Source organism: Condylostylus longicornis, unplaced genomic scaffold (genome assembly GCF_029603195.1).
Source record: "Condylostylus longicornis isolate FDR11 unplaced genomic scaffold, ASM2960319v2 ptg000101l, whole genome shotgun sequence".
NCBI classification, from domain to species: domain Eukaryota; kingdom Metazoa; phylum Arthropoda; class Insecta; order Diptera; family Dolichopodidae; genus Condylostylus; species Condylostylus longicornis.
In genome coordinates, this window is record NW_026578069.1 from 1,479,907 (window position 1) to 1,504,854 (window position 24,948).

The window sequence follows — 24,948 nt, forward strand, 5'->3', positions numbered from 1 at the left end:
TTATTTTTACCTTATAAAGTTAATTTTCTATAAAAATATATTTTTAGAATTTTTATTACAGCCATTGAAATATTAATACAAACATGCATATATCTATATAATAAGTACGTATACACAATGCTTTTTAACATTAACATTAAAATAGAAGTTTTAGCCTAATTGGGTTTTACACACACTTTTAATCTCATTATTTTTTATATTCATGTTCAGTCATAATTATACCAATATAGAATATTCTAATGTTATAACTATACCGTAAAATTTTGGGAAAATACCTTTTTCAACCCAATACTACGAGAACTGAAAAATAATAAGTAATGCTCATTTATAAAAAAAAAAATGAAAAAAAATGAAAAAATACAGAGGGAAATTCCAATCAAATACAACACAAAAATCTACCTGCCATATACCTTTTAAGCGTTAAAATGGAAAATTTTGTTAAAATAAGCATTATACTTATATTTTTTCAGTATATAGAAGAGTATAGAATTTAGGTACATACCCTGAATGATTTTTAAAGCAGAAAAATTTTTTATAATTTCAATTCCTTAGAAAATCTTTCAAAAAAGACAAAAAATTCGAGTCCGTCTACACCCCAAACCCTTGCTCCATTTCTTTCCAATTTAACGTTAAGGTGAAACTAATTTATTTTATTTTTTTTTTTATTATGAAAATTATTTTAAATTAAAGAGAAATTTGTTTATATGAATGTTTTTTATTCGAAAATTTCAGCTTAATTAAATAAAATTCAAAAATAAATCATTATTTTGTTTTTTTTTTTTTTTTTGCTGTTTTGATTTTCGTTCTTCGTTGCTTTTTTTTTCTCTGTGTATAGGAAATTTACTTTTGTCTTGATTTAAAATAATAATAAAATTTAAATTATAATGAGTAAATAAAGGTATATATACATTTTATGTTGTGGGGGTGATGAAGTTTTGGGGTTCTAAGGTAAATTATACAATGTGAGTATATAAATCAATTTTTTTTTTAAATTATATAGGAATAAAGTGTAAGGAGAAAAAAAATATTATGAAAAAAATGAAATTAACAAATTAAGATGTTGATTTTTATGATTTTTGTGTTATTAAAAATTTAATCCGAAATTAAAATTTTTTTCTATTGTTATACAAGATTAAAAATTATATAATTTACAGATTACTTATTTTGGGATATTGGAGTAAATTTTCGAAATACAAAAAAATGTGACAATTTTAAATGAAAAATGATTTTGTAGAGAGTTGTTGGTAATAATATGGTAAAAAAAAAATTTAATTAGAAAATTGTTCTATTATAATTTTATATAAAAGTTATACTTAAATTTATTGTGTTAACTATGCTATAGCAAACCTTTGTTTTTCAAAATATTCAACTTAATGGCAGAAATATTTTTATAGTTGAAAGTGAGTTATATAACAGTATCAATTGATATTAATCGATACCTTATTCGATTGTTGGATATTAATCGAATTTCATAATAAAAAAAAATATATTTTATTGTCAATCGCTCATATCATTTATATTCTAGATACTCGTATAAGTATATTAAATTTTTCTTTTTATTGTTTTATTACACTTTCGTGAGTAATTTATTATTCTTTAAAATTCTATCAGTATAAATTTCTTTCCCTCTTTCTCTCTCTCTTGCAAAAGAAAATTCGCATCTCATAATAGCCATCAAACTGTTATATTCTGTTATATTATGCCTATATGTACATAAAAGGAGCAATATAAATTCAGTCATTTATTTATCTGAAATTATTCATTTGTGAGCAATTTTCAAATAATGTGCTTAGGTATATAATTTATAAATGCATTATAATATTTATATATATACCTTTATATTACGTACTATGCATATATACTGTAAGTACTACATGAGTATAACGTTATTAAAATGTGTTATAATTTTTGGTTAATTACTCAGTATAATATGTATATATATATATTACGTATACAAAAGAATTTGTAAATATTTCAGATATCTCACAATTTAAGGTATTTGGGAAAGAGCTTAATTAAATGTGTTCAAAATTTTTTTGTGATACTAGAATACTAGATGATTATTCTAACAACATACATATGTAAATCATTTAAAGTTACTAATAAATAATTTTTCACTCTAAGAAGAGTAGTGAATATTTGACAAATTCAGAAAAAAAATATATTGAAATAAAATAAAGAATGTGCTAAACTTGACTATGGCATATTTTTTGGTTAAGTTACAATTTATATGTTAATTTAATCGTTTTAAAATTTAATTATAAACAAATTTTGTACAAAACAAACTGTTAACTAAATTAATTATGATTTTTCATTAAATTATATTAAAATTTGTTGAAACTAACTTGAACTAACTTCCCGCATTAATATTAAAAGAATCTATTACAAATTTTTTTAAGATTCAATTTTAAAAATGTATGAATTTCCAGAGATATTGAATTTTTTAGTATACCGAATTTCGGAAACAAAAAAAACAATCAATTCTATTTAGTTGCTCTATTTAATGGTAAAGTAGCCAATTTGATGAGTACTTAACTATTTTTCCAATACTATCAATTTAATTTTTTCTGCATATCTGAAAACCCGCAGTACTAAAAGCTACAGCACTAAAACTTCATGCAAACAGGCTTAGTATAATAATATAATAAGGGATGCAAAATTATTTATTTCCCAGAAAAATTATTAAGTATAAAAATTTTATCACATACTTAATTCGAAAGTTTTTTTTTCATTTTAAAAAATTAGCACAAATTTAATAATCTAAAAATAGTTAAAGTATTATAAAATTTCGAAAATTTTTTATATAAAATTTTCTGTTCCTATACACTGTAAATGTATTATTAATTACATCAAACATTCATATATACATATATCTAAGTATGTGTCCATGTTATTATTATGATAAAATTTTACAGGCTCTGTATTTATTATAGACGTCATACATATAAATACATTTACACATCAAAAGTTTGCATTAAATATTAATTTTCTCTACAATAATAAAATAATGAATATTTTAAAATAATAATATATGCATACATACATACATACATATACAGATAAATTGAAAAGTATCTCATTAAAAGTTATCATCATTGTTACCAAAAATAGTAATTTAAACAACTTGTAATATTTAACAGATTTATATGTATGTATTTGTATATATATAATATATCTGTTAAATATATATGTACATATAATATATAATGTATGTACAGTGTGTGGAAATATTTTTTTTGGGAATAACAAAAACAACTTGTTAAAGTTTCCTATTTAAATTTTTTAATAAATGTTTGTGTGTATCTGTGCTTGTATATATATATATATATATATATATATATATATATATATGTCACGTACATTTAGTGTATGTTTAAAATCATGGAAGACCAAATTTAAATAGAGAGAGATTGAGTAAATCAAAGCGAAATGTATTTTGTAGAGAATATGAAAAATTTACAAAACTTCTACATATTTACAACCATATTATCCTCGATGGATGATTGTTGCCTACACCAAAAGGAAAAAAAAAACACAACTAAAACTTTTGCTTTTCATTTTTCATTTTTTTTTTTTTGTATATAATTATTGTAACCCCAATGTTTTTTAATATTATATGAGCGTTATGATGTGTTTTCATATTTCCTTTTTCTTTTTCGGCATTTTTTTTTTTTTTAAATTTTGATCCTTTTCATATTTTGTTATTGTTGTTGTTGCTATTTTTTATATAGAAAAACTTTTATCAACTGTAAAATGTACACAACTTTTTTTCCGTGTTTTTCTTATTTCTTTTTCATTATTCATTTTTCATTTTCAACTTCTCATATTTTTTTTTTTTGGGAAAAATCGATTATTTCTCTCACGCATATTTTTTGTTTTCTGTTAATTTTTTTTCTTCTATGTTTTTTTATTTTTAGTTTTTTTATTTTATTGTAAAGTTTTTGTTTTTATTTTTTTTTTTTACCTTTTTACCTTTAAATACGATTCAATATTAAAATTGTAGAACATGAAAATGAAAAAAGAACACTGAAATTTATGTGTTCTTACACTCTTCTCTTATATCCTAAGGGTGCGTATATTGTGTTCTACTATGAAAATCTATATTGTTATACAATTTTAATATATTTTCACGTCTATGTATTTGTTAGAATATAATATGTAAATATAGAGTTTTTCAATTAGTAATGTCTAGTTTTTTTCTAAATTTGAATGTCATGGATTGGGTAAGAATTGATTTTGAATTTGAAAGTTGTAATCTTTGACAAATATACAAAAGTGAATTATAAATTACGTGCCTGTTTTAAATAACACTAAACTATGTGTGCATTTGAGTTAAGTATAACGTACATAAATATAACTTGTTGTCACTGAATTACTAATACAACGTGTAGTTGTTTAATTAATAAGTAATGTGCCTATTATACTAATAATATTAATTTAATGTTAATTTCTTCATAAAACTGCACAACAGACGGATGACGTAATCAAAGGAACAAGCTAATGCTAGAAAAATTAAAAAATTTTTCTCCTCGAACTGGGCTTACCTGTTGCTTTCATCTAATTCATCTAATAGTAAGTAAATTTATTATTAAATTATAACAAAGAATTTCTAAGAAATTTATACATATGTGAAATATGTTCATTATAGGCGTGCATAAATTTTTCTCAGCATCCAAAACTAAATAAATTTTGTAGTCTAGATTCTAGATTTTAGAATTTTAAAATGGGTAATGAGAATAAAAGCTTTGATATTTAATTTAAATTTCAATAAATATTAAAATTAATAAAAAAAAAAATCCATTAACTATATGCAGTTGATTGGACATGGTAATATATCCCCAAAAATTAGTTGGTGCATTGCTCATCAAATAGAATCAAAATATTTAATTTCTAGGAAATTGGTTAATTATTTTTCTATATTGTTATATTCGATCAGCAACAATTGTACTGACAGAATTCAATATTGAACTTATTTAACCACCCTTTAAATATGTCAATGCACTCATACGTTTGACTACTTATATACGTACAATAGTATTAGTGTAAATTATTCCTTTTTATATTGTTATTTTTCCTATTTTCTTTTGTTTTTAATATCTTTTGTTCATTTTTCCAAAAAAAAAAAACAATTAAAATTACATACTTATGTTTAAAAAGTATTACCAAGTTTGAACCATAATAATATTATAATATATGTATAACATTGCCTCACGCACATATATTCAGTATATATATAAGTATAACAGTTTGGTAACATTGTTAAAAGAATTCTTTGTTTTGCTCTGTTTTTTGGGTGATTTACGAATTGTTCAAAAACAAAAAGAAAAAATATGAAAAACTTTGAATGTTTATAACGAGGGGGGGTAACCACGTTGATGATATAGGGATAAAAATTTTTAAACAAGAAGATCAAAAATATGGTTAAGGTCCTCCAAGTAGGATTCAGAATGTGTTAATATGAATTGTTTTATTTTTCTTCTTTATGATTTTTGTTTTTTTTTTTTGGGTTAAAAGTAATTGAAAATTTTTTTTTTGTAGAACAAACTTTTTTTTTACCAAAATATTAATTTAATTTTGTTGTTGTTGTTTCTTTTACAAAAATTGAAAAAAAAAACCCGATTAAAAGTTTAAAAATGCACACCTCAAAAATGAATTTATAATTTTAAAAAAGAGTTAACGAGAAAAATTGCTTGTAATGTTTTTTTCTAAAATTAATTCCAATTACACAAATATTTTTGAATTTTTCAAATTTTTGACTAAATAAATATAACACTTAAAAATAAAAAGGCTTAATTAAAAATTTTAATTGTAATTCAAAATTTAAATGCATTTAGGTTTTCAAATCCAAATAAGAAATGTGCATACAGAAGCCCAAATTTCTTAATTGATTATTTAAAAGAAATTGGACTCAAAAGCTAAATTATTTACTACAATTTGGAATTTAATGTGATTTGCAATAATTTTTCAAAAAAATCAAATAGTTTTTTAGATTAGTCTATTATTTATCATACATAGTAAGTACTTATATCCTTAATTATTTATACTTACTTAATACGAAAAGTATGATATGAAATTTCCATTACAATCTTGCATTCAATTTATGTAAAATTTTAGAATTAAAATTTGAAACCGTTTTTGCATTATACCTAATTATAGTTTTATCATTATCAAGTCCGTGGTTAGCCTCATTTTCAAATCATCTTATAAATATAGATTTGAATTAGATTTTTATACTAGTACAATGGAACATAATATTTTTCCATTTACATTTCTGATATGATTTTTCAAACTTGCCAGAGAATGAAAAAATTCACAATTTAAAGGGATGCGAAATCCTTTTACGATAAGAAAACGGAACGCCATATGGTAAAATATTTCTGATATGGTAAAATATTTCAAAATTTTTTTCATTTATTTACAATATAATGACAAAATGGAATTTTGAATAAAAGTGGGTTCGATTAACAGCGGAAAAAAAAAGGAAACAGTTCTCCCATAATAGAAAAATATTAGGGATTAATGTACTTTCTTTGTATACTTAATATCAAACTAAAAAAAAATTTGTATGTATTTGACCTTGCAATTCATATTTTCCATTGCTATATTGTTATGAAAAACAAAATATTCTTTCACAATATTTTCATATACATTTATTACATAATTACATAACGAATAATTTTACATACATAACCACCAAACATAATATTTCCAGACTCTAAACTAAATTGCAATGAAATTGCAATGAAAAAATTCTTTTGTTTTCCATATATATAAACTTGACAATGTTGCCATACTTTCCATAAAAGTAATAATTTATGTTCATAATATTAAGGATGTCATCATAAACATAGAAAATTTTTTTTTTCCTTTTATTCCCTATTTTTTTTTTCGTTTTTCATTGTGTATGTTCGTATTTGTTTAAAAAAAAAAACAATGTACTATTGAGTACATTTAGGTCTATATACAAGTGTAGTACTTTTGCATATTATACAAAATATACAATATAATAATAAAATATAAATCTAGTATATTGTTTAGAAAATATTTTTATATGTACAATATTTATAAGCTTATAAGCTTTAAACAAGTTAAGTAGATTTTCTAAAAATGTTTAAATTTATGAATTTTGCAGGGAAGAAAAAAATTAGGAGAAACATACATCAAAACTCAAATTAAATTGTTATATCTATTTTGGGAGAGAGCAGAGAAAAATTTTTTTTATATACTTTTATACCTCATATATGGAAATTTTTATGTTGTATTTACCCGTTTATATTACAATATAAAAGTGTATATCTTATATATATATATATAAATTATATTGTTAAAAAGGACTTTTGAATTTAAATGCCCTTGATAGAAGAACATTCGTATATAAAGAATAAAGGATTTTATTTGAGAGAATGTTGTTGGTTTGTTTCATTTTGCTGTTAAAGGAGTGTGTACGTATATTGTATTTCAGTATAGTAATTAGTTTTGAAGAGCAATTTAATAGAGATCTCAAAATAGCGAATACAAATAAATAAATTTCAGGTTTCTAGTTATTTTTAAGAGAAAAAATGTAAAGATTTTGAATAAATGAATTGTTGAATTTTTAATTTTTTAAATTTTTCAATTAAATTTGATTTATGATTAACAGTGCCTTTGCAAATTGAACATTTTACTAGCATATAATGTTACTACTTTAGAATGTTATTTATTAAGTTTTAATTATTTCCAAATTATTAGAGAATTTACGATAATAATAGTGTTAATAATGATATTTTTAAAATCTATTTATTTTTTACAAGTTCCCCCCCGAATTTAGTTTTCAGCGACCCAAAACAAAAACAATATGGCACTGGGTTCTATTATGAAATTTCGTTTGTAATATTTTTGATTTTTATTTATTAATTTCTTTTTTTGGACAGAAGTGTTAAAATAAAAATAAAAATTTTTATTAGAACAACTACCAAAATAGTCACTCTGAAAAATTACTTGAAAGAGTCACTCAAAAAGTCATTTCAGAAAATCCCTTAAAAGAGGCACTCCAAAAAATCACTCAAAAAATCATTCCAATCTTCCAGACGAAGAGCTGTGTTTAAAGGTCCAGATCCCAGCAGTCTGCGTTAAGCCTTTTTCATGTTAGAGCCATTCAAAAATGTTATTAAGAGTGTGACTGACCGATAAACAAACTAATATACAATATTGGGCTATTATTATAATAAATTACGAAAATTAATTTATTGACCTTAAGCATTCAATTAAGTACAGTACTTAATTAATTATATTTTAATTTAATTTATGCTTCCTTCCGTAACATTTAAATTATATTCTGCAGGTATAAAATTGAGACCTTCAAATATGATAATCTATTTATACTATTTTCTGGGATTTGTCAATTACTTGAAGCCAATTTCAATTGTCACGCATTCAATTGATAAAAGAAACGCTTTGGTTTTAAAATAATTTATTGTTATTCCAATTAAATTACCAATTTTTTTATACTTATATTTATTCGAATTTTATTCTGTTATTTAAAATTTTCTAATATTTGTAATATTAACATATACATATACATAATTAGTGAAAATTGTATTAAAAATACTGTAAACTACACTATCATTCCTTTACATATTCACAATTAAAATAATGAAAATCACTAGAAATAATTTTATAAAATCCTATTTATTATTACAAACTACTTATATATATAAAGTAAATTAGAAATTTAAAAGATTTACTCGAGAGAGTAATTTCATTATCATATACATGTTATTTATATTAGAATTGAAAACATAAATTATTCTCTCAGGTATTTTTTGATGTATACGGAGAGACCATTTGAACTATTCATAATCATGAATAATTCTACGTAAGTGTTACGTATTCCTATTATTTTCGATACATTTTCGTTCATATTCATATAATATGTATTTAGTATATTTCTACAATTTACTTTGACTATGAAAGAGAATATTAAAATTAGTAAAACATTCTAATATTATATGAAATTTTACTTTAATTTTCAATTAAAATTAATGTGTAACTAGCAGTGCTTAAATAATTATATTCAAGCGTATATTAAAAATATTTGATATATTAATTTTCAAAAAAAAAAAGATTAATATTTTCCTCTAAAGTAGTATTCTATTAGAACTTTGAATAGCGCCAATTTAAAATGATCAGCCATAAATGAATGAAAAATAAATTGTGTCAATGTAGAGTACGTGACATGGGATAATCACTTTTAATATCGCATAAAATTGTGTTAAAATATTAAAAAAGTAAATTGCGGCAGCTTAGAATACATGATATAGTTGCAAAAATGTAGTCTTTTCCTGCAAGTGATTTTCGGACTTTTGTCAACAATTTAAAACAAGAAATTCAATCAATAAGAACACATATTGAAAACCTAAGTGATTAAACCTAATACAACCCCGATGACTCCAGTTCGTTAACAATTTTTTAAGATTATATTTACCATAAAAATTTCAAGTAACGATTCTCATTTATAAGTAACATTGTTTTTTAAGAGAAATGATAATGTTATACTTTAAAAAATATTCAATGAAAATTTGCAATATAAAATATTTGCGTTTTCAAAAGAAATTTTCAGTACACCAAATAAAAATATTCTAGGACTTGTACTTTGTTTACGTAATGTTCAATTGCTATGTTTTAATTTTATAATATTTCTAACCTTAAGTACTTTAAAAATTCATATGTACCTTTAGCATGAATTAAACATTTACATGTATATAATAATAACATAGGTACATATATATACATGCATCTACTCATTACTTTATTTTAAAAAATTCATTTGACAAAAATTTCTATAAGTACTCATTCATTTTAATGTTGCAGCATATAATGCACATAATTAAATAAAATTTTAATATTTTTCATCTTAAAACATTTACAATTTCTAAAAGAAAAACAAAATTAAGAGAAAAGAGTCAGAGTAGATGTTAAAAAAATTACAGATTCTACTTATATAGAAATATTTTTCCTCTCTGTGAGTACAGTTTTTAGCTGATTTTTTCATATAGAAAAAAAGATATAAAATTTTTATTTGTATGTAATATTGTAAATTGAATTTTAGTAGAACAAATGCATTTCTACTGCTTATGAATTTGAAAATTTTATTTTACAAAAATTTTTTCTTCCATTTCCTATATAGTCACTAACTTGTAATGTCACGTATAATACTGTATAATGTAAGCTACTCGCAGTTAGTTAAAGTAAATAAATAGAATGTATATATAAGCATATAAAATTTATTTTAATGAAATTCAAGTGTCAACAAAATGTTGTTTTAAATTGAATTAAACACATTTAATAATTTTACTTTTATAATATTGTTATGCAGCTATTATCATGTAAAATATAATGTAGAATAGAACTGAGGTTCGGTCTCAAAACAATTGAAACTTAATAAGTAGTTGGTATATTTAAAGATTTAAAAGTAAATTTTTTGGTTGACTGTTTACTATATAACAAACCATTACAAATATTTTAATTAATTCTTATTTCATATTTCGATTATATTGCAGGAAAAAGTAAGCTTATAAGGATATTTCAAGAAGTGTTCGTTTCAAAAAAAAATTTGAATTTAGAATTATAATATTGTTCGTTCAGAAAAATTACGTATATAAAAACTGAAGACCCAACGTATTCAAATCTAATTTTTCGACTCTGACTAGGATTAAGGACCATACTTAAATATAAAACAATATTAAAGTGATCAAAACCACCAATTAGTTTCTATTTTTTGAAATTGAATTCAATAATTGATGCGAAAACAGTCTGATAGACTATAGGAGTATTACAGAATACATACACGCAAAATTTTTAAAAGAAAATGAATACCCTAAAAGAAAATGAGTTATGGTAATAAGACCTCGAACTTGCAAATAAAATTCTGTATATAAACTGCAAAGAAATGAAAATTCGTTATCGAGCACATATGAATGAGTTTACTAAAAAGCGTTAGTTGTACTAACACCCATGTTAATATTGTTAAAAACATTCTCAGAGCACAAAAAATCCAACAAATGTGAACAGCCTTTTTAAACATCCAGACATGTTGAAAATGAGATAATATTTTAAAATAACTTATTGTTTAAAAAAAAAAAACTCAAAAACAACTTCCTCAAACCTCACTAATTTTAATTATAAATATTCTAAATTCTTTAATGTATACATAATTCATGCTTTTAACCGAGTAATAGCACTTGAAAATAGAATAATAATAAAAGTTTTTAGTTGTAACTTTAATACTTTATTTTTCAACTTGCATTTAGTTATGCAAACCTAAATTATACATGTAGACAGCTATGTACATTCAGACATATAGCGTGTTTATTTATGACCAAAGGCTTCTACTTCTACTCTATCTTATTTCATTTTTTTTTGTTGAATTTTCAAAATGTCTACCCCCTCCCCCCCATTTCAACTATTTCAACTAAAAATATCAGTCTGATTATCTTTTTAAGATTAAATTGTTTTCTTCTTCTTAAATCATAACTATCATTATAATTTTCTCTTATATTCTAGAATTTTAAATAAAATTACATAAAAAGTATAATTTAAATTTTTTCCTCTTTTTTTATTATTTAATTTTTTTTTCTTAAATTGTACAAATGTAAAATGAAAATTTTTAACTTATTCTTTATTGTTTTGTTTTTGCCTCCTTAGAATTTCAATTTTATTCTAAATGGAATTTTATTCTATTTTAAATGCATAGTTGCAAGTTATTATATACACTTTTTATCCTTTTCGACCTACGTATATAAGTATACTGTGTTGTTGTTTTCGAAAATCAAAATAAAAATAATTTTTTTCTTTAATATAGAAAAATTTTGTGAAAAAAAAAATCTAAATTTTTATATTTTTCTATGTTATTTGAGGAATGATATTTAAAGTTGCTCATCAAAAATTCTTCATATTTTTTATGCTTCTACTTATGTATAGAAGCAACAGTAAGAGAAACGGCAACAAGAATAAAATAATCAGAAATAATACAAATAAAACCCTGTGATATAATCTTAAGACTAAGTCTATCAGAGAGAGAGAGAGAAAAAAACAAATTTTATTTATACTTTTTTTTTCTTTTGCATTTAAGTTCTTCAGACACAAAAAAAAAAAAGTTTTCTAGTTGGTTATATGAACTAATTCACCTGAATTTAAAATTTACAGTAATATAACAGTTATGAAGCAACATTATGATTTTCTCAATTGGTAGACAACATCATGAAAAACAAAGTATTGCCCTAAGATATTGAAATAACAAAAACATAGCAACAAAAATAATATAATCAGGAGAAAAAAAAATATTTTCAAAAGGACAATAAAACTATATAAAAAAATTTTTAAATGTTTTTTCTCACATAATATTTGCATACCAGGTAAATTCAAGGAATAAAATTCTAATTTGAAAATATGTAAGTCTATACGAGTATATTTGTTAATTAAATATAACAGTAAGTAGTAGAAAACATTCAATTTATAAGCAAATATTCATTTAATATACTAAAAAAATTTTATTTACAAAAATTTCATGTCTAAAATAATAAAATTATGCCATTTTCCATAAAGCTTTTTGATTCGGAGAACAATTTTCTCAAAATATTGTTATAAACTTTGATCTCAATTAACTTTTATACAAATTTTTAAAGTGAATTCTCTTATGGCAACCGTTATATAATATGAGCACTGTAACTCCTCCTATACACCCTCGATTTTGTTTGCCACAAAAATCTCGCTTAATCATATATGAAGAAAAAAATATACGGTTATTTCCAGCCGAAATCGAATTTTAAGTCGATGTAGTAAAGCTCGTCAATCAGTTCATTTGTGTAATTTAGAATTACATAAAACTAAAGATTAGAAATTTGGCACAGTTGCGCAGAGCGTTGAGTGCCTTGCAATAAGGAAAAATTTTTTATAAATCTCTACAATTTTTGTTCCGGGCATTTTTCTTAAAAGTTAGTCATGTGAAGTTTCAGTCAAAGCAAAAAATGTTATACTAAAAGAAAGGGCTTAAAAAAATAAAGCTAAAATTTTGATCAGATATATTGGTAGGACAAATATATTAAGGAGACTTAATACCTGCTTACATCATTAAGGTACCTCATCCAGCCCCTGTTATTCATAATTTTTATGTGAAAATATTATAAACTTTAATATTGCATTAAAAAATAATTTGCTCTAATACCTTCTTCTATTATAAATCTATACGACAAAAATGATTTATAAACCAAGTTTATGCAAGTTAAATATAAAATAACAATAAGGACAATAGCCAGGTTAATAAACGAAATGAAAAATTTTTTGGTCAAAACTTTGAACTTATTCTTAAAAAGCAAAAAAAAAAACAAAGCAATGGGAAAAAACAAAAATACTTAAATAAATAAATCTATATATAGAGAGAGAATAAAAAATTGCAAAAGACAGAAATAATTTAAAAAGGATGTCTGGCACTGGACCTCCTGCCTTGAATTTTGAAAAATTATGAATAAAATTGAATGTGAAAAAGATCATAGAAAAAAAAAAGGTTGATTCCTTTTTGTCTTTCATTTCTCTTTAATATTTTTTCTTTCATTTTTCCGTAAAACGACATTAAGTTTAACAGGAAGAAAAGTTTTCATGAAATCAAAAAAAAACAACAACAACAACAATAATACAAAAACACCGGACAGAATAAAAGTTAAGATTGGACAAAATTTAAAGTTAAATGAAACTATAAAGACTAAAAATAAAAAAAAAATGAAAAGATGTAAAAAATTTTAGTTTTGTATGTTCAAGTTTTCAGAATCAAAGTAAAATCTATTCTAGCATTAATAAAAAATCAAAAGAGATTTAAAGTGTACTTACTTTTTCAAGGAAATAGAAAATTAAAAACTAAAGTCTTCAGGGGAGGAAAAGAGAAATACAGGAAATTTTTGTGGGATTAAACAAAAAAAATAAAAATTATCTACTACTTAGTGCGGAAAAATCTCAAAGCCATACATTAAGCAACAAAGAACATTGTCGTCATTTTTGAAATAAACTTACTAAACAATAATTATTAAACATTTTTATGAATTAATCGAAAAACAAGCATAATATTCTGTTGGAACAGTAAGATGCTTTCATAACAAATAACTTTTCAATCTCATTTTAGTTGAACCTAATATTGTTTAGTATTTAAGGTTCAGATTGCGTCCCTAGTGTGTAATAAATAATAACAAGGATAATATTATCATGTCATTCGATTAAATTTTTTTGGCCAATATTATAAGATCTCATATAGGTTTCAAATATTTTTAGAAAATTTTCAAAATTTTAATTAATTTTTTCTTATCCTTATCTATACGAAGAGTAAAATATAATTTGAATTTTCAGTATATTACATGATTAGGATAACTAAAAGCCTCCTATTATATTTTAGGATAATAGCCCAAAAGCCTCCTATTATATATATATATAAACTTCAAAAGAATAAAACTGTTTGTCAACACAATATAATTAAACGTGCTACTTAATGATATTTTTATGTTAATTTGCATTTAAAACGATATTGAATAGCATTCCTTCCTATACAGTATAGTTTAGCATTTTATATACTATAAAATCAAAAAAAAAATTTCGCTAAAATTGGATCTTCATGATTATTTTATTTTTATAATTATAATTTATTTAATTTATAACAATAAAATTAAAGATTTTTGTACAAATAAAATTCATACGCATGCTATAAAAATTCTGACGTAATTTTCTTGTAATCTATACTATACATACTATAATAACGTGGGTGAGAGGCTATAATATCCTTGTATAGTGAAAAACGCAAAATAAATTTTTACAAACTAATAAAATTTCATATTTTTTTATGGAAATTTTATTTTAATCAGCATGTAAATAAAATTAATAGTAAAATATTCTATACTTAAGTAAAGAAAATTTTTGACAATCAAACTTGGGTAAAAATTTGTCATCTCAAAAAAAACACATTAAAATCGTAATACGTGATTTTTCGATTCCATATTATTTTATAAATCGAATTTTCACACAAAAAATTTTATATTTTTCCCGATTAGATAATGTCTCTAAAATACAGGAATTGTGAATTGTGAATCATTAAAATTCAAATTAATTTTCTGATTTTTATGTGATTTTAAGATACACGTTATTTCTGAGTTCCCTTCCTTTCATAATGTACACATGTAATCTAGATAAAAAAAATATTTAAATATTGGCAATTAAATTCAAAATTTATACAGATTTGCATAGTGTATAATAAATTCACAAACTAAAATTTGTATAACATTATAGCTATACATATACGATCGAATGTATGTATGTACATAAAATACAAAAGAAAATTTAATCAGTTTAATCGATTAATCAAAGATACAAAATCAAATTACTTATTTATTATCATATAAATTAAGGAATAATATAAAATTAAAATGAAAATTATTTTATTTAATTATGCTTATGTGAAAAATAATTAGGTGTTAAAATCTTATTAACTCGTTTATTTTCTATATATAATTATAATAGTGTGTTTATATAGATTTAGAGGATTTAATATAATTATATTATTACAAAATTACAAAATAATATTGACAAAATTTAATTACCTATGTAAAATTTCCTAATTTATATCGTACAATTTTACAATAAATATAATAAAAATCAAATTATATTCCAATAAAATAATGAAAAAAATTAAGTAAATTTGAATGTATACACGTTTTGGATAGATGAAGATAAATTATAACATTTGATATTACAAATAATAAATGTTACGACTATGTAGGCGGGCATATATTATTAAATATCACTATTAAATTTAAAATTGCAACTTAATGGTGGAATAAAAGAAATAATTATATACAAAGTCAGCAAGATACGACATCTTCTAATACGATATTTCCAATTACGATACGATATGAATTTGCAGAATTTTTATTTGATTTGCGACATAATTAAAATATTAATACGACATTAAAATATTTTTAATTTTTTTTTTTTTTAACAGATTTTGCGGATTATAGAATAAAATCTACACCGAATTTAGTTAAGCGGCAAAACATATTTCAATAATGAATTTATTTTTAATTAAAGAAACTAGTTAGTAGTTAGAAATACGAATATCACTTCGATTCGTATATTAGATTTTTTGGTTTCTCTTGTAAATTTCGTAGTTTTTTCGTTATTATTTTATAATTTTGTTACTTTAAAAAAAATTTTTTTTTAATTACAACAAAGAATAGTTTCACTGTTTGTTTCCATAACCTATTTTTCCCTCCTCATACGACAATTCCAATTACGAGATAAATCTCTGTAATCAAGAATGTCGTTTTTCGAAAATTTGGCGTTATTAAAAATATGAAATTTGGTATTTTTATTTGTTGACCACTTAATTTTAGAAGAAACTGAACAACAACAGAACGACCTGCACAACAACAGTTATTAGAAACAAATAATTATAAAATGAAACTTTTATCCGATGATCATAAAAAATCTACTTTTTGTTTTACGTTATATTAAACCATATTTACGGTACGGATTATTCAACACGATCGTTGAAGCAATAATGGCTAAACAAATTGAATGAAATGTTGCTATCTTAAGACATTAAAATTGACATTGTCACAACCTATAAATAGCTCAATTGCTTAAAATTTCTAATAATATCGTAATTTGTATTCGTCAAACACGTCATTCCCCTTACCGGCCTTGATAATTCCCTAAATTCATCATTTGAATAGATATTCTCCGATCAAATATAAGCACTTAATTTTCATTATAATGATAATATATTAATTAAATATTAATGCATCTCGTAACTCAATTCAATTACGATATAATTTGATTATAATAATGTTTACACAATTAATATTAAGTTTCATATACATTGAATCATTATTAAAGTCAAAGTTCAAATGTTCATTTAACAAATAATAACAAACATTTTAATTTGTTTTAGTTGAAATACAAAATTCTATTTCTATAAATTGTATACATATATACATATGTATATGTGAATATAATTACTAAAGTTTATTTTCGGTTAATTTATTTTATAATTAATAATTACTTGAATTTGTGGAAAAATTATCGCTTGAATTGAAAGTATGTGTACAAATAAAAGTTTTAATATTTAAACTCAACAACAAAATCTTAGATTTTAAATTACTTATATCATGAATTAGTTTACTTAAATTATTGTATTAATTTTATAGCTATATGCATAAAAAAGCATCTTATAGCTATGCATTTATTTAATAAGATGTAAAAAAAAGCCGGTTTTTCTAGTTATATGACATGCCTATACGTAATGAATGTGTCACATTACTCAAATATTTATAAATTTAATTAAATGGGAGTAAACAACAGAATTGCCATGCTAGCAATAATTAAATAAATATTTGAAAGAGTACTTCTTAGAATAATATTTTATTAAACCTCTCCTGATGTGGAAATATCTTGGGGAGTTCCATTTGGAGAATCTCCAGAAGCTGTCGGAGGTGTCAGGCAGAATACCTAGGGCTTTGTCAAGAATGTCGAGTGGTTTTGAGGAAAAATGATGTATTGCTAAAAATTTTTGATCAATCTTTGGTGGCATAGTGCTTGCCGTTTGTGTAGAGCAGTACCGATTTCATATAAGAGCTAACAAATTCAACTAACCACTTTAGTTTTTAATTTAAAAATTTAGTTGTTGAAAAAAAAAAATTGAAATTGTTAGATTTCCATTATTTATAAGAATATCATGTCAAAATTTATCAAAAACGCTTTTTAAGACTCGGGTAATCTATACTCTTCAAAGTATTTTAATTTTTGAAGTGCTATAGTAAAATAACAAAGCCACTTAATTTTTTTTTTAAATAGGTACTAATAACTATTATCGATCGGCATTCAGCACCTATTTTAATAAAATTTTCAAATAATACAATAAAAGTTTCAAAACTGCTAGATGAATTTTTACTAATGTTAGAGATAATATTATAAGCTTTATCTTCTACGTGACATTCATACAAAATATATACTGATTTAGTTCCTATTGCTAATACAGAAGTCATCAAAAATTATTCATAATATTTTAAAAATTGTAATTTTGAAATTAATTTCGAAAAACGAGTTGAAATGAAAAATTTATTTTCGAAAAACGAATTGAATTCGTAAAATCGAAAAATTTTTTAAATTTCTATTCAAAAATTTTTTGGGAAAATCAACTTACAATGTGATAGTAGGTGATATGAATTGTGCATTATATAAGCGCTAGAATTTTTAACAAACGAGAAATTATCCGGTTCTCCACTTTTTTTGTCGTAATTCCATCTTCGAGCGTGATAAAATAATTTATTTCGGTTAACCACAAAAATTTACCGACGAATTATGAATTGAAGAGAAGTGACGTGTTAGATATTCGGTTTTTATACTGAAAGCTCTAAACGCCTTACTTTAGTTCTTCTATTGAAAACTGTTCAATATCATAATTATTTAAACAAATAATTTTAAATTTAAGGTCAAATAAAGTATTTTTTTCATTTTAAAGTTCTGCAAAGTACGGTACTAGTTAGAATCAATGCTAAAAATTTAAAATGGAAATCTTAAAATTAATTTTATTTTAAGAACTATTTTTTCTGATTGCATATCTTTACATAATTTAATTAATATAGTTAAATATCTGCATAATTTCAACAAAAATTTTAAAACTTTTAAAAAAGGTTATAAGACCATTAACATTTATATATATATATATATATATATATATATATATAAATAAATATATAAGTATGTCTACTATAAATTTTTCGCTCACACCGTGTGTATGTCAACTTTTATATTCCCAATTCCCCTAATTATTTTTTTTTATATAGCAAAAGATTTATAATATTAAAGGAATACAAAATAAAAAAAAAACGTACTAATTATTATTAAACTTTGACTTTTAATTTATATTTTTAACTTGACGTCCATTTTTTTTTCTGTGTTTGTATTTTATAAATGTTATAAAATGACCTTTATAACACTAAACAAAAAGTTATTCAAATTACACATAACTTTTTTGTGTGCAATTTTTAAAAATTTAATATCATAATTATCTTATTTTACTTCAATTTTATAAAAAAAAAAAACATATCACTTTATCTTTACAGAATCTAGTTATGTTTAAATCTAAGTTAATATTGCAATAAATGTAAAAATGAACAATTATTGTACACACATACTTTTATATGCAATTAAATCTCAAAACAAAAATTAAAATAGATTGAAATAAATTAATTGCAAATTTCACATTCAAATTTGCTCATATTTCCATCAAAGGTGAATTAACCTGAATTAATCATAATAATCGTGATCATTATAAATGTATATATATATACATAAGTGAAAATATGTATATGTATTTATAATAATTAATTTAATAAATAAAATATAAACTAATATATACATAAATGTGGCTTAATATAATACTGATGTAGATTTGACTGCCTATATAAGTAAATAAAGATAAAATAATTGAATACTTTGATTTTAATGACGTAAAATTCTATAAAATATTACGATTATTTTCTGATGGTGGGATTTAATTAAAAAATAAAACAAAATAAAAAATTTAATTTTATTGCAATTTTAGATTGTTATAGAGATAAGATTTTATTTTTTTAAAATAAAGCCCACTTAATTGAGTGTTACATAAATAAAAATAAATAGACATTGTATATAATTCATTTTTAAGTACTCACTTGTTTAGTAACTTAATCTGATTTTTAACACTACACTACTTTTTCGACTTATTCAACTTATTTATTTTACACTATTGAAGCTTTTCCACTTCATTTCATAATTTATTTTCTATATAGGTATATATAGTAAAACTTTACCTCTGTCCCTTTCCGTTTCTCTGAGTTTAAAACTAAAAGAATATGAGTTGTAGTGTAAATTGAAATTATAACACGTTGAACAGTTTAAAACAGGAAAATAATAGTGCTGATAACACTAGAATTTATATAACAAGGTTTCCGATTATTTACAATTAAAGAAAATATTATTTACATATATACGAGTAGCAAAAGAATTTAAAATGAAAATGTTTTTATAAATGACTAACTTTAGTTTATGCGATGAATCTCAAAATCAACTCACAATTTAAATCGAATATATGACCATATATGATTAATTTTAAATTTTTTTGTTGCTGGAATTTTATGAATTTAAATATGTCTGTATGTATTACTTAATATATCATTTTTTTTATACCATTTCAGAATGACTGAATGATAACTGAATTTTATATAAGTATACTTTTTATACGAACGCCACTTAGTACTCACTCTCTTTTCATTTAGTGTAGAATAAGCAAGTGATTTATTTACACAGTGAGATTTACACTCTCAATATGATTCTTTGTTAATTATTTATAAATCTGAATTTTAATGTTATTATTAAAAATTCCTTTATTATTAATTAAGAAAATTTTTAAATTTTTGAAATTTTGAAAAAAGTCACTTCAATATATTAAAATGTTAGTATTGATTCAGTAACACCTACTGCTCATTTTTATATGTACATAGAAGTATATATTTATTATATATATCTATTATGTATATATCTATTATCTATTATATATCTATTAACTAATATAATAAATTAAATTTTAAATTAATATTGATTCTAATTTCAATTGAAATTAATTGAAATTACACTAAATTTTCGCAAATGGAAATCAACTTGCTAATGAGAATTAATTGAAAGTTTTTATATTTCACAAAATTATTTCTTATACAATATAAAACACAGTTATGTATGGACATATACAGAAGTTATTGAAAAAAATTATAAAATGGAATTTTTTTTTTTTTTAAATATTCTTATGAAATAAAGTATAATAATAAACTTACAGGTATAACAAATGGTAATCAAAACTTTTTATGTCAAAAATGTAGTGCTTTACTGCATTAACAATAGAATTATCTGATTGATTTTAAAAATATTTGCCTCCCTATTCCAATATGAGAGAAAATATTTAAACTTTACTCGAAAAATTAATTATAAAAATTTTTTTAAATAACTTGCTTTGATTTCAAATTTTTAAATTATTTAGCACAAATTCTGATTGAATTTATTAAATTTTCTAAATAGAAAATCAAACTTTTCCCTATAATTAAATAGACAGAATTAAGTTTAACTTTACACTTTTTAATTACGAGATTATTATTATTTTATACTCATATAACAAATACGAGTATTTGCAAGTTTATACTTATTATATTATTATTCTATTCAGATGCATATAAGAGCAACTTTCAAGAAAATTATAAATCGCCCATTTATGAAGTTTATTAGTTTTAGTTTTAATAAGTAGAAAAAAGTTTTTCTATAAGAACTGCTAAAATTTGAATTATTTCAAAGAAAAGTGTTCTCATAGCTAATTGTAACACATGTGTACAAATATAATTATACGGTATAAATAATAAAAAAATTTTAATTAACTGAGCGATTTCAAGCCACGTTTCAATATTGTTAGAATATTTTTTGTATAGCTAAGCTTTTTCAAATGTAAGTATTTTAATTAATTCCATATACAAACAAAAGTATTGGGACAAATCTGTGATGTGAATTTAATTAAATCAAAGCGAAAAATTAATTTTAAAAATATTAATCCAAAAATAATTGTGGTATTCGAATTTTAATATTTACTTATATCTGAAAACAATATTATATGCTGCGCTATTCAAATACGAAAAAGTATTATTATACCGCTATTTAGCGAATTACTGATATGTACTATATTATACCGCTATGTAGAAATTTGTGGTATGAAAGAAGTATTATACAATCTAAATCTCCAGGGCAGGCAATTTTAGCCCAACTGTAGATTTAATTTCGTTCTATATGAGTTAAAATCTGTAAGTGAGTTTCTTAATTAAAATATTAAAATTTTATTAAAATGTAAATTTTCTAACTCAGCGAAAAATTTTTAAATAAAAAATAAAAGATTTTTTGTTTCTCTGAATAATTAACATTAAAAATTTTTTTCATAAAAATTCATAAAATACTTAATTAATAAAAACAATTGGAAAATTCGAATTAGTAATTATTATTCAATTTGACTTCTAGCCTTAAAAATTGGAAACCCAAATACTAAAATCGCCTTTAGGTTCATGAGCTAAACTGACTCACAAAAACTAATAATGAATATTATTTGAACTTTAACTTAAAATTTGTTGAAATAAATTCAGAACTTAAGTAAAACTGCATAATTATTTTAATTTTTTTGCATACTTAATATTTTTATATACTTAAATGGATCTAGTTTCTCTAATAATATTTACTTATTGCAAACAAATTGTTTTATTAAATTAATTAAAACAGTTGTGATTTTCAATATGATTGAATTAAATTCACAAAATATTTTTGAAATATTTTCAATTCTCAGATTCTTATTGTATAAGAATAGGAAAATATGTATGTATATGTAGTTAGTATATGTATAATTTGTCCGGGTATAGGAATGGCCAATTTTAATTTTTTAATTATTCACATCGAATTCAATTTTATAGAAAAATATTCATAATTTTCAAAATTTCAATGTAGATTTTAAATTATTTAAGAAAGAAATATTTCTCTCCAATAGAAACTAGTTGGTAAGTAAAGATTTATTTTAGATTGATATAAAATTGCTGCTTTCGAAATTCTATATATACAATCCTGCAATCGAAAATATTACTATTTTCAAACGTCCACAGTCTGTTTATTTTATAGGCTTGGAAAAATCAAGAAAAAATAAATTTGAACTAAATTTGTTACTGATATGCAAAATAACGAAATTGTATACAGACATCTAATTTTGAAATAACACAGTAGGTGCTATTTGAAAACTAACTCGAACATTTTATTTAAAGTTTAAACTGTCAATGGAATTTCTTAAAATTTTTCAATTTTCAGAAAAAACAAAGCAATCATGTTTCCGTAAATTTAAAATTTTCCAAAAAAATTTTACTTTTTTTTTTGTCCACGACTAAAGAATTAATTTTTAGAAATTTTTTTATATAATAATGGTTACATAATGTACAATCATTAATCAAATTTAATTTTTAATTGAACACAAAAAAAAATTAAAAGAAAAAAATTTACTTACCCTCATTTGTGGATCATTTGAATCATTTCCTGATTGTCCACCACCACCGCCTGTTCTAATTTTTTTATTTTGTGGTCCATCTTGTACAATGCCACCACCACCTGTGCCACCCCCGCCGCCGCCACCATTAAATGCCATTGTAGCCGTTTTGAATTTATTAATTTGATGCCCGTTTAATAGAGAAATTTTGTAAAGATTTTTTTGTCTCCTTTTATTTTAAAATTTTTGATATTTAGAAGATTTTTCAATTGTTCTCGCGATTGACCACCTTTTTGACACCTTTTTAATTTAAAAATTGTTTTTGTCTTGCAGTTTTCTTTTTTGTTATATTAATTTTTTGTTTTTGTATTTTAATTATATAGCATTTATATATTTTAGTAGAATATATTTATTTATGTATAATTTTATCTGTAAAATTAAAATTTGAAATTTTTTATTAAAATTTTTGTTCTAGAAAAATTCTTAAATTTTATTCAATTTTATTAAACGAATAAAATTATATGACACTTAAATCTCAAAGCCTACTGTAATAGGGTAAAAATTTTTTTTTTGTATTTGAAATTCAAAAATTTTGAAATTGAAAATTTCTTTTTTGTTTTTTTGTTCGATAAAATATTTTGTACAAGTTGCTATGGAAATATTTAAATATTTTTTCTTTTGATATTGTGATTTGTGATTTCAATATGTGTACTCTCTATAGCAAACATATCGTAAATGTTATTCTGATTTTATTAAAGGGAATCGTTAGCAAACAAAATGTTTCTGTAAACTTGTTTGGGGTTATTTTTCTTTTCATTTGTGGTTAAAGAGGCTTTAATATGCATGAAATTTTCAAATTAAAATATCAAATTATAAGTATAATAATATTTTCAGTTTTGATACGTCCAAAATGTAAATTCTCTTCTATTCTTAAATATTTTCGTTTACGATATTAAGTATAAGAAATTTAATAATGAATCAAATTTATTACGATTTTCAATTTCAATTTCAATAATATTGAATTCAATAAATTGTTAATCAATATTAAATTTATTGAATAATATTACATAGGTCTAGGTACATAATATATAAGTATATACTTATGCAATATACAGAAGTAATGATTAAATATGTAAGTATATGCAAGCAAAATATGCATACGGTAATGTACATAAAATAAAATACAAATCACTTTGTTTATCTAAGTATAGGTATGCTTATCTTTTACGATAAGTATAAAAATAAATGACTGAATGTAAAATTTAGTTACTATAATTATAAAAATCATTTCATATTAAGTATGGGATTCGAAAAGACTTCAATGATTTAAAAACAATATTGGAAAATACTCACTTTATCATTACAATTTTATGGTGTATGTAGACGAAATTATTTGTTATATTATGTATATCAGATTAAGCAAACTGTTATACTCATTTTTTTCAATCATGCCTTTATTAGAAATTTAATTTACTAAATATAATATTATGTAAAACACATTGTATACAATTAATATTCCAACTTGCTTTGAAAATCTACGGAATATCAGCGACGACAATACGGTATATATACACATATTTAAATACAATAAAGTATTGAAAGGCGGCTTACTTATATAAATATAAGTGAAAATAAAAAGTATAACATAATATGTATGTACATATGTCGTATACCTACATAAAGTATAAAATTATTTTCTGGGTTTCATTCAATTTCATTCAACACAATGTACATGTATATATATGTAGTACTATAATCACAAGTATAACATGCATATATATATATGTATGTATTTTTATAATAAATATATATACTTGTATACTTATATGTAAGTTATAAGTGGACAA

The 24,948-nt window shown here is 22.2% G+C and overlaps 1 long non-coding RNA gene across 1 annotated transcript in view; it reads right to left on the bottom strand.

Moving 5' to 3' along the window:
• LOC129614134 (uncharacterized) overlaps positions 1-24,948 on the bottom strand; it is an 82,370-nt gene that overhangs the window by 53,963 nt on the left and 3,459 nt on the right. The window contains exon 2 of the long non-coding RNA XR_008697358.1: positions 23,123-23,530. This is a non-coding gene — a long non-coding RNA (uncharacterized LOC129614134). The remainder of the gene's footprint in view (positions 1-23,122; positions 23,531-24,948) is intronic.